Here is a 13,617-nt window from a genome sequence, read left to right as displayed (position 1 = left end):
TGGGAAGCTGCAAATTAATTTTGTAACCCAAATCGTATTTTCTCATTGACGATGTACTCATGTTTATATTAATTTCATTGATTTTCTTTTTTAATTGGCACAGGCCCCTAAAGGCTAGAGCTCAGAATGCAATAAGAACCTTGACGTTCAGTAGTCTTCAAAGTATTTTTAGCTTCAGAAGCTTCCCCGAAGTAAAGACTTTGTGGAATATCATCAGCACCGAAAATAGACAGATGCTGAGTGGTTCTGGCTGGAGCAGGGCCTCCCATCTCAAGGCTCCATCAGCCTTGAAACCCCCTAGTCAAGTACTCCAGGGAACAGAGTTTGAAAGCCACTGCTGAAGTTGAATTCCTTCCTTCAACTAACGAGCAAGTGAGGGGCTGGTCCCTGGCAGAGGTCTCGTTTTCGATTTGTGATGTAGAAGGAGGCAGAGGGGCTTGTGGTCTGGCTTTTCCAGTTGGGAACCACGGAATTTTGAGAAGGCATGCTTCTCCTCTGCTTCTGTTGCCTCATCTATAAAACCCAGACAATAGTTCCTCTTACCCATCAAGGCTGTTCAAGTGCAAGATCTTTGTAAAATGTGTTAGTCTTATTAAAAAACAAAAAACAAAAAACAAAAAAACACAACAAATTGCTGCTGCTGTATCAGTGCCTCAAATCAGAGAAGTGGGAGCGAACCAGAGACCTGGGTCCCAGATGCCAGGGGAACATCCAAGGCCCCGCGATGAGGACCGCGGCGATGCACAGCACTGGTCTCTCTGCGGCCACGATGACCAACAAACCTGACGTGATCGCTTGGTTGGCACCTGCAGCAAATTATTTCGTTCTGAGAAACCTTTTGTACATCTGATCTGCCAAGAGACTATGGTTCCTAAATAAAGAGAAAAATATTATCTCCAGAGTCTGAGAAACACCTGGCACACAAAACCATCACACTCGACACACTCTGGCAACTTGTGTGAGGAAGCTGGATCCGCAGCCAGACAAACACGGGCTCGAATCTCGCCCCAGGATTACCTGCTTTGTGCTGACAACGACCCGTCCTGAGAACTGCGGGAGATGATCCACATGAAGGACTCAGCATCACAGCTGGTCCCCGGATGTGCCCAATAAAGGCTAAGCACAACACCAGCAACCAGTCTTCTGCTTGAGCGACCTGTCATGTAAGTCATCACATCCCGGAGCTACCTGCCCACTGACATCCCCCTGTCTCCACTGGGAAACACGCCAGACTGAAATGCACTCAGAGCATCAGCACCCATTGCTGACCAGTGAGGGGGCTGGAGACTGAAGAAGGCAATTTGTGAAGGATTCTGCACATTGCAGCAAGAATGCACAGGTTTCAAACAGAAGTGGCACTCCCTACAAAATACCCTAAGAAGCACACAGTGGTCTCACTTCCGAAGGAGGCGACGTGCCAACAAAGTGGCCAATAAAGTAATAAAAACTGCTTATTACTTTAAAAATGCAACAACACTTCAGATAGCACTTCAAAACCGGGTCTCAATAAAAGTCTTAAAAGTAAGAGATCTTAAAAGTAAGAGAGCAATTGGGTGCAAATGTGTAATATATAAAGTGCTATGAAACACAGTTGTATTTAAGATTAGTAAGGTACACTGCAAACATGTACAATGTCAGGTACCATTAATAAGATCCCATGAGAAACCCTAAAATGCTGCAGATCTGGCTTAAAATGTCTTCAAGGGATCTCTCAATTTCCTGTTTCTGAATGGGAAAATTTAAAAAAATATATATTTTTTATTGATTTTTTACAGAGAGGAAAGGAGAGGGATAGAGAGTTAGAAACATCGATGAGAGGGAAACATCGATTCAGCTGCCTCTTGCACACTCCCTACTGGGGATGTGCCTGCAACCAAGGTACATGTCCTTGACCAGAATTAAACCTGGGACCCTTCAGTCTGCAGGCCGATGCTCTATCCACTGAGCCAAACTGGTTAGGGCTGAATGGGAAATTTAAAGTCACAACATACTATATCACTTTTCTTAATCTCTCAATCGATTGCTTAGTGAGCAAAGGATGTTAACAGTAAGAGAGAGAGATGCTCTCAAAGGCTCCGCATGATGCAATTTACTCAGACCTCCCAGTCCTGGAGACCCCTCTCCTCAGAAGGGCTGAAGGTCCAGTTAGGACAATTATCACTGCACACAGCCGATGGACACCAGTGCAGTGGGCAATGCCACATGAGCAGGCAGGCAGCACTCAAGGCAGGCAGTGAGGAGTAACAGCTATAGGAAAGCAGAATGCAGCACATTACATAATGGGGACAAGTCCTTGGCGGGTTCAAAGCAGAGAAAAAATATATATCTAGTGTATACTTCTGGGGAGAAAGTGAGCGTAAGTCTTAAAATGCTTTCTAAATTCATGTGCCAGGTACACTTCAGGGCAATGCATTATCCTCTCTAAAAGGTGCCAGTTTCCTAAAGTGAAACTTTTTCAGGCTCAGGTTCAAGAAACGTATGCATCATCCTGGTTTATGACAAGCCAACGGTCAAATGTGTAAATTAAATCTATAAAGGAATTAGCTTTCCAACATTTTCTTGTACTCAATGGAGGGGCATGACCAAGAGATGAAAGAGGGGGCTGTCTTTTCCTTACAAGTACAAGATAAAATGTTGAGCCACAAATAAAAGAGGAGAATGAGAGAAAACGAAGCCCTGCTTTTTCTCCTAATTTTGCCATCTGCTGCCAGGTTTAGAGCACGGATGCAGAGCCTGAGATGCAGAGATGGCAGTGGGCTGGGGAAGAGAGTCATGTATCCGTCTGCCCGGCCCCTGCATGCCTCCTATGACCAGGGACGACCATGCTGACCTACCCTATAAGGCAGTGTCCTTACACTGGGAGGGGGTCCTGGGAGAACAGAAGGTGAGCGCTATTACATGGGCTCTGCTTAGAATCTAATGCTACTGGGTGGGAATATTTACCATATTTCTCCTAGCAATGGTGCTATGAAAACTCCACTGGCGCCTGAGAGGAACCTCTTGGGAAGTAATCCGCACGAACCGGTGAAGAGTGGAGCTTCCTTACCCCCTCTTCACCTGGGAGAGAGAGACTGGTAGGTATTCAGGGCGTTAAGCTTACCAGTAAGAAGTCATGATTGAAAAAAAATTGAGATTCCATTTTTTCCTTCTAAACTGGATAGAAGGAAAACATGAGAATCTTATATCACTTAAGACTCTGATACTATTTATAGGCTAATTGTCATTTTAGTGATGCTTCAAAATAGTTTTTTCATATCTTTTTAAAAATATATATATTTTGATTGATTTCAGAGAGGAAGGAAGAGGGAGATAGAAACATCAATGATGAGAGAAAATCATTGATGGGCTGCCTCCTGCACGCCCCCCACTGCGGATCGAGCCCACAACCCAGACATGTACCCTTGACCAGAATTGAACCTGGGACCCTTCAGTCCACAAGCCAATGCTCTATCCACCGAGCCAAACCAGCTAGGGCAGTTTTTCCATCTCTTAAGTGAGGTGCATATCAGCAATACATTCCACTACCTTCTTTTCTCCTCCATAGGAGATGGGAAGGTCAGCCAACAAGGTCTTGGTCACAAGCATGCCTCCAGAGGAGTCTTGACCCTCAGGAAAAACAGGCCGCAGACTTCTCAAAACACATAGAAAAGACCCCTGGCATTCACTGACCCTCCTACGGTCTATTAGAATAGACCATAGCTTTGACTGCAGAGTTCAGTAGTGGAATATTTCCTGTCGTATAATGAACTATTACTGAATTAGCCACACTACTCTTTTGCAAAATCAGGCTTCAGTTCTGCCTAGAACCCTTCACTTTCTTGAACCTCACATTTTCTTCACTTCCAACTCCAGGACAAATAGTCGTCACTCTAAAGTTGTTATCCCTTCACAGGAATGACTGAGAATGTGACTCCGGGACAGGAAACATTTCTTATCCCCACTGGACCCCAGGTGCCTGAGGCACCAAATCCACATTTGTTATGGAAACAATGAATGGTTTACACGTAGAACATGATGCCTGTAAGTGTGCACAGTGGACGGCTGCACTAACTCCCTATTCTGCATCAGCTCTGATGTGTGGTCCTGTGAGATGGTACCTCCTCCAAATGAAAGGATATGGCAATTACTGAATTTGGGCCAATCACAACTAATTGAGTTGTTGAATGTTGAATGCATGAATCTCTAGGGAACACTCAGTTTGAGCTAAAAAAACAGAACTGTATCTAAGCAGGATTTTGTAAACAAATCCGTATTTTAAGTCTGGATAGAAGGAAAACATGAGAATCTTATATCACTTAAAACTCTGATACTATAGGCTAATTGTCATTTTAGTGATGCTTCAAAATAGTTTTTTCATCTCTTTTTTAAAAATACATATTTTGATTGATTTCAGAAGTCCAGATTTAAAGGGCCTTTGATAAAGCTAATTATGCCTTGATTACTCCCTACTTTGATTAGTTTAATGTTTAGGATAGAGAGAGAGAAACATCAATGTGAGAGAGAAACATTGATCGGTTGCCTCTCATACATGCCCCAACCTGGCATCAAACCCGCAATCCAGGTATGTGCCCTGACCGGGAATTGAACCACAACATTTTGGTGCATGGGCCAATGTTCCACCCTATCGAGCCATCCTAGAGGCAGGCTGACCAGCATAAGGCTTAGTCATTAGTGGTTGATTAAGGGACAGCAATGTAAATGCATGATGCATGAGGAAAAGTCAGCAGGGCTTGATGCCTGAGTGGGCCTATGTGGTCCAGCACCAGGAGTTACTCACCAGGGCTCCCTTGCAGAGGAAGGGCCTTCTCACTGACTATTATGATGACAACTGTCTCTCTTTGACCAGAAGTAATGCTTAGCAGTTCTGTTTTAAATGTGTCTTATTGAGAATTAGACCCATAACACTCAAGTACAAGGAAGACATACATTTCAGCCTAAGGATAGACCAAGAAAGATATGTGAAGCTATGAGAGGAGGTATGTCCAAACACTACCCCAAAATAGAGACCACTTTCAACCTAGGTGTCTTCGTGTGTTTGGGTGGCTATAACAAAATACCACAGACTGGGCGGCTCATAAACATGAACATTTATTTCTCACAATTCTGGAGGCTGGCAGGCCAAGGTCAAGGTGCCAGCACGGTGTGTTCTGGTGGTGGCCTTCTTCTGGGTTGTTGACTTCTCTCTGTGTCCTCATTGGGCAGACAGGGCTACGGACCTCTCTGAGCCTCTCTGATAAAGGCACTAACCACTTCCCAAAGGTCCCACCTCTTAATCCCATCACATTGACAGTAGGATTTCAACAGATGACTTGGCAGGGGACACGAATATTCCACCCACAGCACTGTGGAAGAGTGCTATAATTGCACAGGCTGTTAAAGAGACAGACCGGTGAGGAGAGGAGAGGATACTGATGCTCACTAATCACACAGTCCTGATGGACTTCACATCTCTCTGAACTTCTCTGAGGAGCCAGAACACAGGAACACTTTCTCAATCCATACCTACTAATAAGAGCAGACACTTAACAGGTTGGAGAATAAAGAATAGAAGTCTTGACAGTCTAGCTTTTCTCCTGGCATAACTGCAATCACTCTGTATCTCTAGTGGGTGTGCTGTCTCCATCTCTCATTCCTTGACTTTTTAGTTCTCTTCCCTTATTTAATTAATTGAAGACTTTCTGTGGTTTCTAGAATATTCCACCAGAGATCCAGCTTCCCCAACCAATTTTCCCATTCCATTTGTGACCCATTATCACACAGAAGTAAGCTGGTCTGAAAGGTCTGGTAAGGGTTTTATAGAAGAGCCTCAGGACACTTGGGTATTATACCCAGCACATGTGTTATCATTGGTTCCCTTTTGGTATGAGGTTTAACTCTTTAATTCTGGCATCCTCATCTACTCAATGAAGATTCCAATATCTGCTCTGGTGGGTAAGCGAAGACTGTGATGAAGCACATGGTGCCTCCAGAACCTTCTCCGAGAACAGACTTTCCACAGATAATGTTTCTGCTGATCTTTGTAGGAAAGCTATGACGACACTGACAATGGACTGATTTATATTGCAATAGTCATGCGTAACTTTTAAAAAATTAGGTGCACACAGTAATTTATAGAATTTGTCTTTCACTTGATTAAAAATTTAGCATTTTAAATATGCCAAATAAATTGGTAATTTAACAATTTAATTGTAATCAATAGTGGCCTCTTGAACTTCATAATAAATATATGTTAAATCTTCAAAAACAGAACTATACTTTCCATGTGAATATAAGAGTATTTTATTTTAGAGAGGGGAACAGCCTTATGTCTATGCTTTCAGCAGCCTACTGAATTCTTGTAAATACTAGTAAGCAGAATAAAACAACTAAAATCCTAGTTACTTTTTCTGAAGAATGTCCCCTCCTCATATATAAGCAGCGAACACAAGGTCAAGAGTTTGGCTCTGTTCGACTGTCTGCATGGGTCTCATTACTGTGGCTGGCTCTCCCTGGCTCCCAAGGACACCTTGCTCAAGGTCAGCTCAGATGGCTTTGGAGGAGCCACACCTGACTGTCCTGGTGGAACCTGAGCTCTGAGTCATTCACTTGGCAAAGAGCTGATCTAGGAAAAGGCAAAAGTCAGAGAGATGCTGGCGTGAAAGACAGATGAGTCATGGACAAGGAACAAATCACTCTCGATGGAGGACCAACTTTAGGGAACACTGAAATGGAGAAAAACGGTGTTTGGGGAAAACTAGCACTTATTTTTGGTCAGGACCATTTAACACACACACACACAGAAAAATCTGCAAAGGTTTGTTTTTGCTCCCAGCAATTTCTCAAGTACCTACCACTTATGCTATAAAAGAACAAAAAGCCCTCCCAGGGAAGTTGTGAAAAAGGAAACTTTCCAAGAGGAACTATCAGTTACTTAAGTTTGATGAAGATAAGAAGAAACTAAAACCAAAGGGAACATTATAACCTGAAATTCCAGTCACATGAATAATGCATAGAAATCGGTGTCTGTATTCCTTTAAAGATGACTTACACATACATACCTTACACAGGAGGTTTTATATTATAATTTGAAAAAACTCAAAAAGTTTGACTGAAAGACTATTACAAGGTCATTTTATGCTTTCATTTTCTTTTTAGTTTCTTTAACATGGTACGGTACCACTTTTAAGAAGGATCCATTTTGTATTCTAAGAACCAATCTTAAGTACATCAGTTGAGGAGTAGTGAAAAAAGTTGACAATATAATACACGTGTCTTCATAAGACCCCAGAAAAGAAGCAGTTTTAATGAACTTTAAATGCAAAAATGGCCCAAAATAGTAGAAAACATTTGGCCAATAAGACAAAAACTATTCTTTACACAATAATTTTTAAAGCACTACATGTTCCTATCTTATTTATGGGAAAACTGATATAAAACCAACTTCAAGTAACTTGTACACAGTGATCTACTTGAGAATTAGATGTAGGGGCCAGGATTTAGTGTCGACAACCCAGGTGACATTGTGTTAATGAATCACATGATTAAACCCTTTTTAATCTTCCCGAAGCAGGACCCAGCTAAATAATGATACTGACAAAGCTCAAGATGGCTATGCCTGCGAAGGGAACTGACTGTCTTCTCCAGATAGTTCCCCTGGGAGGGAGGAAGGAGGGGCCTCCACTTCTCCAATGTCTATGTGTGTCAGGCACTTCCAGAACTATGCCATGTAACCTTCCCCAAACCCCGACTAGCTTGCTGGCATATGGGAAACTGAGGCGTAGAAAAGTCCATTAGCCGTGGTGAGCAGGAAGGTAAGGTTATATCCATGTTTACTCACCCCCCCCCCCCGCCCCCAATCCTTTCCTGGCCACTAGGAGCAGCAAAATGACCTGCTGTCAGAAGCTGGTTCGGTGAGCATTAACATCACGTGGCTGGGTATGAGAAGAGAGGTGCTGAGAACCACGAGAGGGGCAAGGCTTTGTGTTCTCATGAGGGCTGCCCTTTACCACTCTTCAAGTCATTGCAGACATGACTTAGCCAGAGAGCTGTCTCTCTATTTCAGAAACCTTCCCAATCTCCTCACGTGGTGATTTTGAGCTCTCAGGCCCTGTGAAGAGGAGGGACATCGGGACCTTGAAGTTCGTCCACTTCCTCAGCTCCTTCATGGGTCTGGTCAGAGGAAGCCTCAGACTCTCCATCACCTGGGAGCGGCGTGGACGTGGGGCAAAGTACCCAGCAGTGTCTTCCATGGTGCACACACACCTCCAGCACCTGCCCCCCTCTCAGGCTGTCCCTCGGCTGGCACATAGGTCCCCCCATCTCCACATGGCCTCCTTTGAGAGGCCATCCTGTGAAGATCTCCCTCCCCAAACTCCCAGGGCACTTGGTGCTGGTCCCACACTATTTGGTGTGTCAGAAAACACCACCTCATTTCCCCAGCCACAGACAGTGTCCTGCTCACTGCAGGGTAAAGATACCCATGTTTTACATAGTCTTCACATCCATACATGGCTACCCACCTGGTTACTGGTAAATACAACACAGCTCTGAAAACTGTAAACTGTAGAAGACATCGTGGAAAGCAAATCACCATTACTACTATTTGATGCCAGCAGGGACCTGAAAGGAGTGGACTCTTTTTTTTTTTTTTTTTTTTTTTGCCAGACAGCAAACTATCTGAAACCTTGCCTCATCGTCTTAATGTAATAATGACACAGGTTTTCAGAGAAAATCAATAACTTCTGCTGAGAATGGGTCAAAGCAAAGCAATATACTTACTTGAAAGGAATGAGTACTTCAGGGCTGGTAGGCAGAAGTCACGGGAATCCTTCCTTTCTTAAAGTACTCGCTGCAGCAGGAAGTATCTGAAATTAGAGAAAGAAAAGACTGCTATTGTTGTTTTATTTGACAGAAATAGGCAGTTTATTAAATATATATAGCAACAGAAAATGATAATTCTTTTAAAATTCACTCAGTAAGTTTTAAAATACAAATAACAAACATGAAGGTAAACCAAAATGGGTTAGTTTTTATAAACTTCATTTAAAGCCAAGTGTTTTGCTTCCTTTGACTGTGTTTTTAAAAAAATTTCTCACTGAAGGATATGGTTTTCATTGATTCCAGAGAGAGAGGAAGGGAGAGGGAGAGAGAAAAACATCAGTGTGAGAGAGCAACATTGATTGGTTGCATCATGAACATGCCCCAACTGGGGATCGAACCTGAGACCCTTCAGTACACAGGACAACACTCAACCATTGCGCACACCAGCCAGGGCTCAGCTGTATTTTTTAAGGAAACATTCAACCTTAGGCAGCAATTATACAGAAAGGAGAATATAAACATCCAGTTGTGAGAAGTCACATAAATAAAGGTTTCCAGGATTCCATCTCATTTCTGGAACTGAGTCAGTCCACCCGAGGTTGATAGACAGGGTGTTAAGAGTTTCAAAGGGCCTTAGAGCCCATGTGGTACACAACCCCCACTTCAGACCAGGAACCAGAGGCCCACTCAGGAACCAAGTTCTGTTCTAGGCTCTGGGGGTTAAGACCAAAATCTCTGACCTCTGAGTCTATACTCCAGAAAGAGGAGACTAAATATAATAGATACCATCTCAGAATGTCCCACTGGGCTGGAAGGTGGAGACATCTGAGCAAAATCCTGAAGGCAGTGAGGACATGAGCCATGGGCCTATTGAGGGAAGCAATTTCTTGGCAGAGGAGGGCAGCCAGGGCCCGAAGGGGGGACACAAGGGTGGCAGCTAAGTCTGTGGCAATGGATGAACCAACCAATGGAAAGCAGGTGACAGGAAGCTAATGAAGGAAAGAACCTTGGGGAATATCTACTTAAAAGGTGGGTAGGAGCCCTAGCGAGTTGGGCTCATGGATAGAGGGTCGGCCTGTAGACTGAAGGGTCCCAGGTTTGATTCTGGTCAAAGGCATGTACCTGGATTGCAGGCTCGATCCCTGGCCCTGGTCAGGGCATGTGCAGGAGGCAACCAATCGATGTGTCTCTCTCACATCAATGTTTCTCTCCCTCTATGTCTCTCCCCTTCCCTTCCACTCTCTCTGAACATCAATGGAAAAATATCCTCGGGTGAGGATTAACACACACACAAAAACAGGTGGGTAGGACAGGAGACTGGGAAGGAGCAGTCAGAGACAGGGGGACACAGGAGGAAGGCCATCAGGGCTGGAGAGCTGCTGCCTTTGACAATCAGCTCTGAGGACCCTTCCCACTCAGGGAGTAATGGCTGGGGAAGGATGGCTTGTGAAAAAGGAAGTGTGGAAGCCTGACCAGGGTAAAACACTACAGAAGTAGGAGGGATCTCTGACTGCATGCCCTGCAGCATTGAAAATCGATTTTCATGTACACATTTTACCTGTGACCCTGATAGTGGACTTGCCTTCCAAATGTGGCAAGATTTAAAATATGTCTAAATTCAATTAAGTGTATAAGAAAAGCAAAAGGCCTTAGTCATAGTAAGATTAAATGTGTTATAACCGAAGCCCACATTTTACAAGCTTGTCTTTAATAAGCATGTACAAAACAAATGATTTTAATAAATAAAAGAGTCTGGTTAAATAAATAAAAGAGTCAAAAGGCATCCAACAACAAATGATAATCCCTGGCAATGCCAACAATTTCAGAAATTATCCCTAAATTACTTAAGAGTACAAGAGTAATGAAAGTATTTTGTAAGTCCTTTGAGATGCATTTTTAAACTTTTACATACATTTAAAAAATGTTCAAATCCCATGTGATGTAAATCTATTAAAACAAATAAAAAGACTTCCATGCAATAATCTAATGTGTATTCTTAGAAGAGTTAGAAGAAAAAATTACATTTTTTACTGTTGACCACTGATCATTGTTTTTAACTGTGCAGGTCCACACTTACACATGGATTTTTTTTTTTCAATAAATATCTGTACTGTTTTTTATCCTCACTTGGGAGTCCATGGATGCAAAGGGCTGACTGTATGCATTAATCTAGGCCATTTTATATCAGAGACTTGAGCATCCTCGGATAGTGGTATCTTGGGGGGGGGGGGGGGGCGGGAATCCTGGAGACAATGCCCCGCGGATAATGAGGGTAGTTAAGCTTTTAGGTAGTTAAAAGCTATATGTGGATTTTGGACTGTGTGGGATTCAGTGTTCCTAACCCCCACATTGTCCAGGGATCAATTTGTTACATTTAATACAGGTCACAAATAAGACACATGGTGAAACTGAAAGTCAATTTAATATATATATGAACAGATCTGTGGCCCACACTGACCCCCACTTAACATTAACGGTAGTGGATGTAGTACAAGATGGATGGGAAACAGTTCATTCTGGATCAGGCACTACTAGCTCTCCCCTCCTGAAGCCTTCTGGCTCCCCCCAGTCCCCTTTGTAGAGAACTGGTCACCCTGCATGCACTCACCAAGCTAAGTGCCCTGTTCTGCTCTTTACACTCCCTATTATTGTTTGCTTCTCCCCTAAGTAGGCTGTTGCTTGCGGGGTGGGCTGTGTCTCCCATCTTTCTCAGGCTGAGACTTAGCACAGAACCTAGCACAGAACCTAGTACAGGGTAGGTGCCTCTAATTATTGAACAAAATAATGAAAGAAAAAATAAATACACTTAGATGACAGGCCTAAGGTCTCTTGGAATGTTTTTTCAATCCAGGAAACTTTAGGAGGGTCAACCCTGAAATATTTCTTGATTGCTAACGACAGATCTCCCTCAGTTCTTTTCATATCACGGATGGCCAAGGGGCCAGCCACACAGCCACGCATACTCCTCCATCCAATAGCAGGTACGACCCAGGGCTCCTTCCTTGTCACAATCAGTTCAGGCCTTGTTCAGCCCAGCTGCTTTGTGCACATCATATTCTACAGGAAGTGACTTTTCATTTTCAAACTGATGACCACTTTTACGGCTGTGCTTATAAGCCTCTAGGAGAAAAAGTTCGAAAGTCTTACTTATAACCGAGACTGTTTTAATTTAAAAATACTATATGTTTTGTACTCTAGTTCATGCTAATAGACCTATTTGATGGGTCAGAAATGTCATTCGCTCATCAGTAAAGAGCTATGAGATTACAAGGAGGGGAGAGAGCAAAATTTTAAAGTGCCCAAGAAATGTACTTTTTACTTTCTTATCTCAGAAGTATATGAAGATTCTTTTTAATGTAGTTTTAAAAAGGTAAGATGTGATTCAGCTGAGGTTAAAAGTGCAGGTTTTGCAAAAAAATGTAAGTAACATTTTATTTGGTGCTATTAGAAAAATGCCCCTTTAAGTATATGGTGGAAGGCCCTGTAGGCCATCACAGTGCATTACCCAATATACACGTACCATTTATGTTACATTTTAAAGAAGTTCCTTCCAGGCACCAAGAGTCTTTTAAGACCCAGCCCTTGGGAGTCAACAGCACTTAGAATACCCCCCACAGCTTCGGTGGCACACAGCTTAACACAGGGCTAAGCTCATAAAAGGAGGTTTACTAGAACCATGTTTACGCCTGACAATAATTTATTTTTAAAAATTATTTTGAGAGAGAGAGAGAGAGAGAGAGAGAGAGAGAGAGAGAGAGAGAGGAAAGTTAAACATCCATCAGCATCAGCTGCCTCCTGCACGCCCCCAAATGGGGTCGAGCCTGCAACCTGGGCATGTGCCCTGACTGGGAATCCAACCAGCAACCTTTCCAAGCACAGGAGGGTGCTCAATAAACAGCCACATTGGCCAGGGAAACACTAGTTTATTTTTAAGGCACTCTCCTTCTTAGAAATTCTTGAAGACCAAGGTAATTTAGGAAGCAGTTTAGGAGATGAAGAGGGGGAGACGATTATAGAATGACATCAATTTATTCTTCCCCAAACGAGTGCCCAAGCCTTACTGTGGATACAGAGAATGAGGGAGTGAACCGGGAGAGCAGGGTCTGCACACGTGAACAAGGGCAACATCGTTGCGCTTTCCACCACTGCTCTGCCACCTTCTGGAATCGGAAGGAGGTGGGGTTTGTTCCAAGGGGGTCCAAAGGAGAAGTAAGTGCTCAGTAGAGCACCCCTTCTCATGTTCATTTCAGCACACATGGTTCCTTAAAACTAAGCACTGCAGATCGCTTAAAGTCATAGAGAGCCTGTATCACAATAGATGACTATCAACCTTTCTTATTATAGATGACACTGTATTACAATAAGTGACAAACTTTCATAATATTCCTTATTTTTTTCCTTAAGACTGATAATTGGAATGAAATATTACGTTGGATGAGTTATTACCTTCAGAATGGACTAGGGAGGGGTGTGGGGAGGGGCCGTGGAGCAGAGTTAGTGATCTGAAGTTTTCCTCTACCAAACAATACACGGAACCCCTGTAACCCGTATACGGTTTTAAATCAAAGCAGTTTTTGTTTTTTTTAAACCAAGTACTTAAATGGCCACGTTTGGCTTTTCAGGAGCAGGGGAATAATTCCTGCCGGCTTTCAGATATCACTGGGCTCTCCACGGATAGCAGACGCATGGTGGCAGCCGGCCAGCCGTGTGACTGGTGACTCAATACACAAGTTTCTGTGGTCTCCACAATCGGATACGGTGAGCATATCCATGTTTAAGTTTGAGGACTAAATGGTAGCAGGGGGCTCTCCTGAAATA

The 13,617-nt window shown here is 43.3% G+C and overlaps 1 protein-coding gene across 5 annotated transcripts in view; it reads right to left on the bottom strand.

The window, feature by feature from the left end:
- FAM110B (family with sequence similarity 110 member B) overlaps positions 1–13,617 on the bottom strand; it is a 181,560-nt gene that overhangs the window by 105,284 nt on the left and 62,659 nt on the right. For all 5 annotated transcript variants that reach the window (XR_013814925.1, XM_079796097.1, XM_079796096.1 and 2 more), the window contains one exon: positions 8,758–8,843. The gene's annotated coding sequence lies outside the window, so the exon portion shown is untranslated. The remainder of the gene's footprint in view (positions 1–8,757; positions 8,844–13,617) is intronic.

Source organism: Cnephaeus nilssonii (genome assembly GCF_951640355.1).
Source record: "Cnephaeus nilssonii genome assembly, chromosome: 18".
In the NCBI taxonomy this organism is placed as follows: Eukaryota; Metazoa; Chordata; class Mammalia; order Chiroptera; family Vespertilionidae; genus Cnephaeus; species Cnephaeus nilssonii.
Note: the sequence above shows the minus strand (reverse complement) of the source record. Positions and strands in the feature narration are given on the sequence as shown.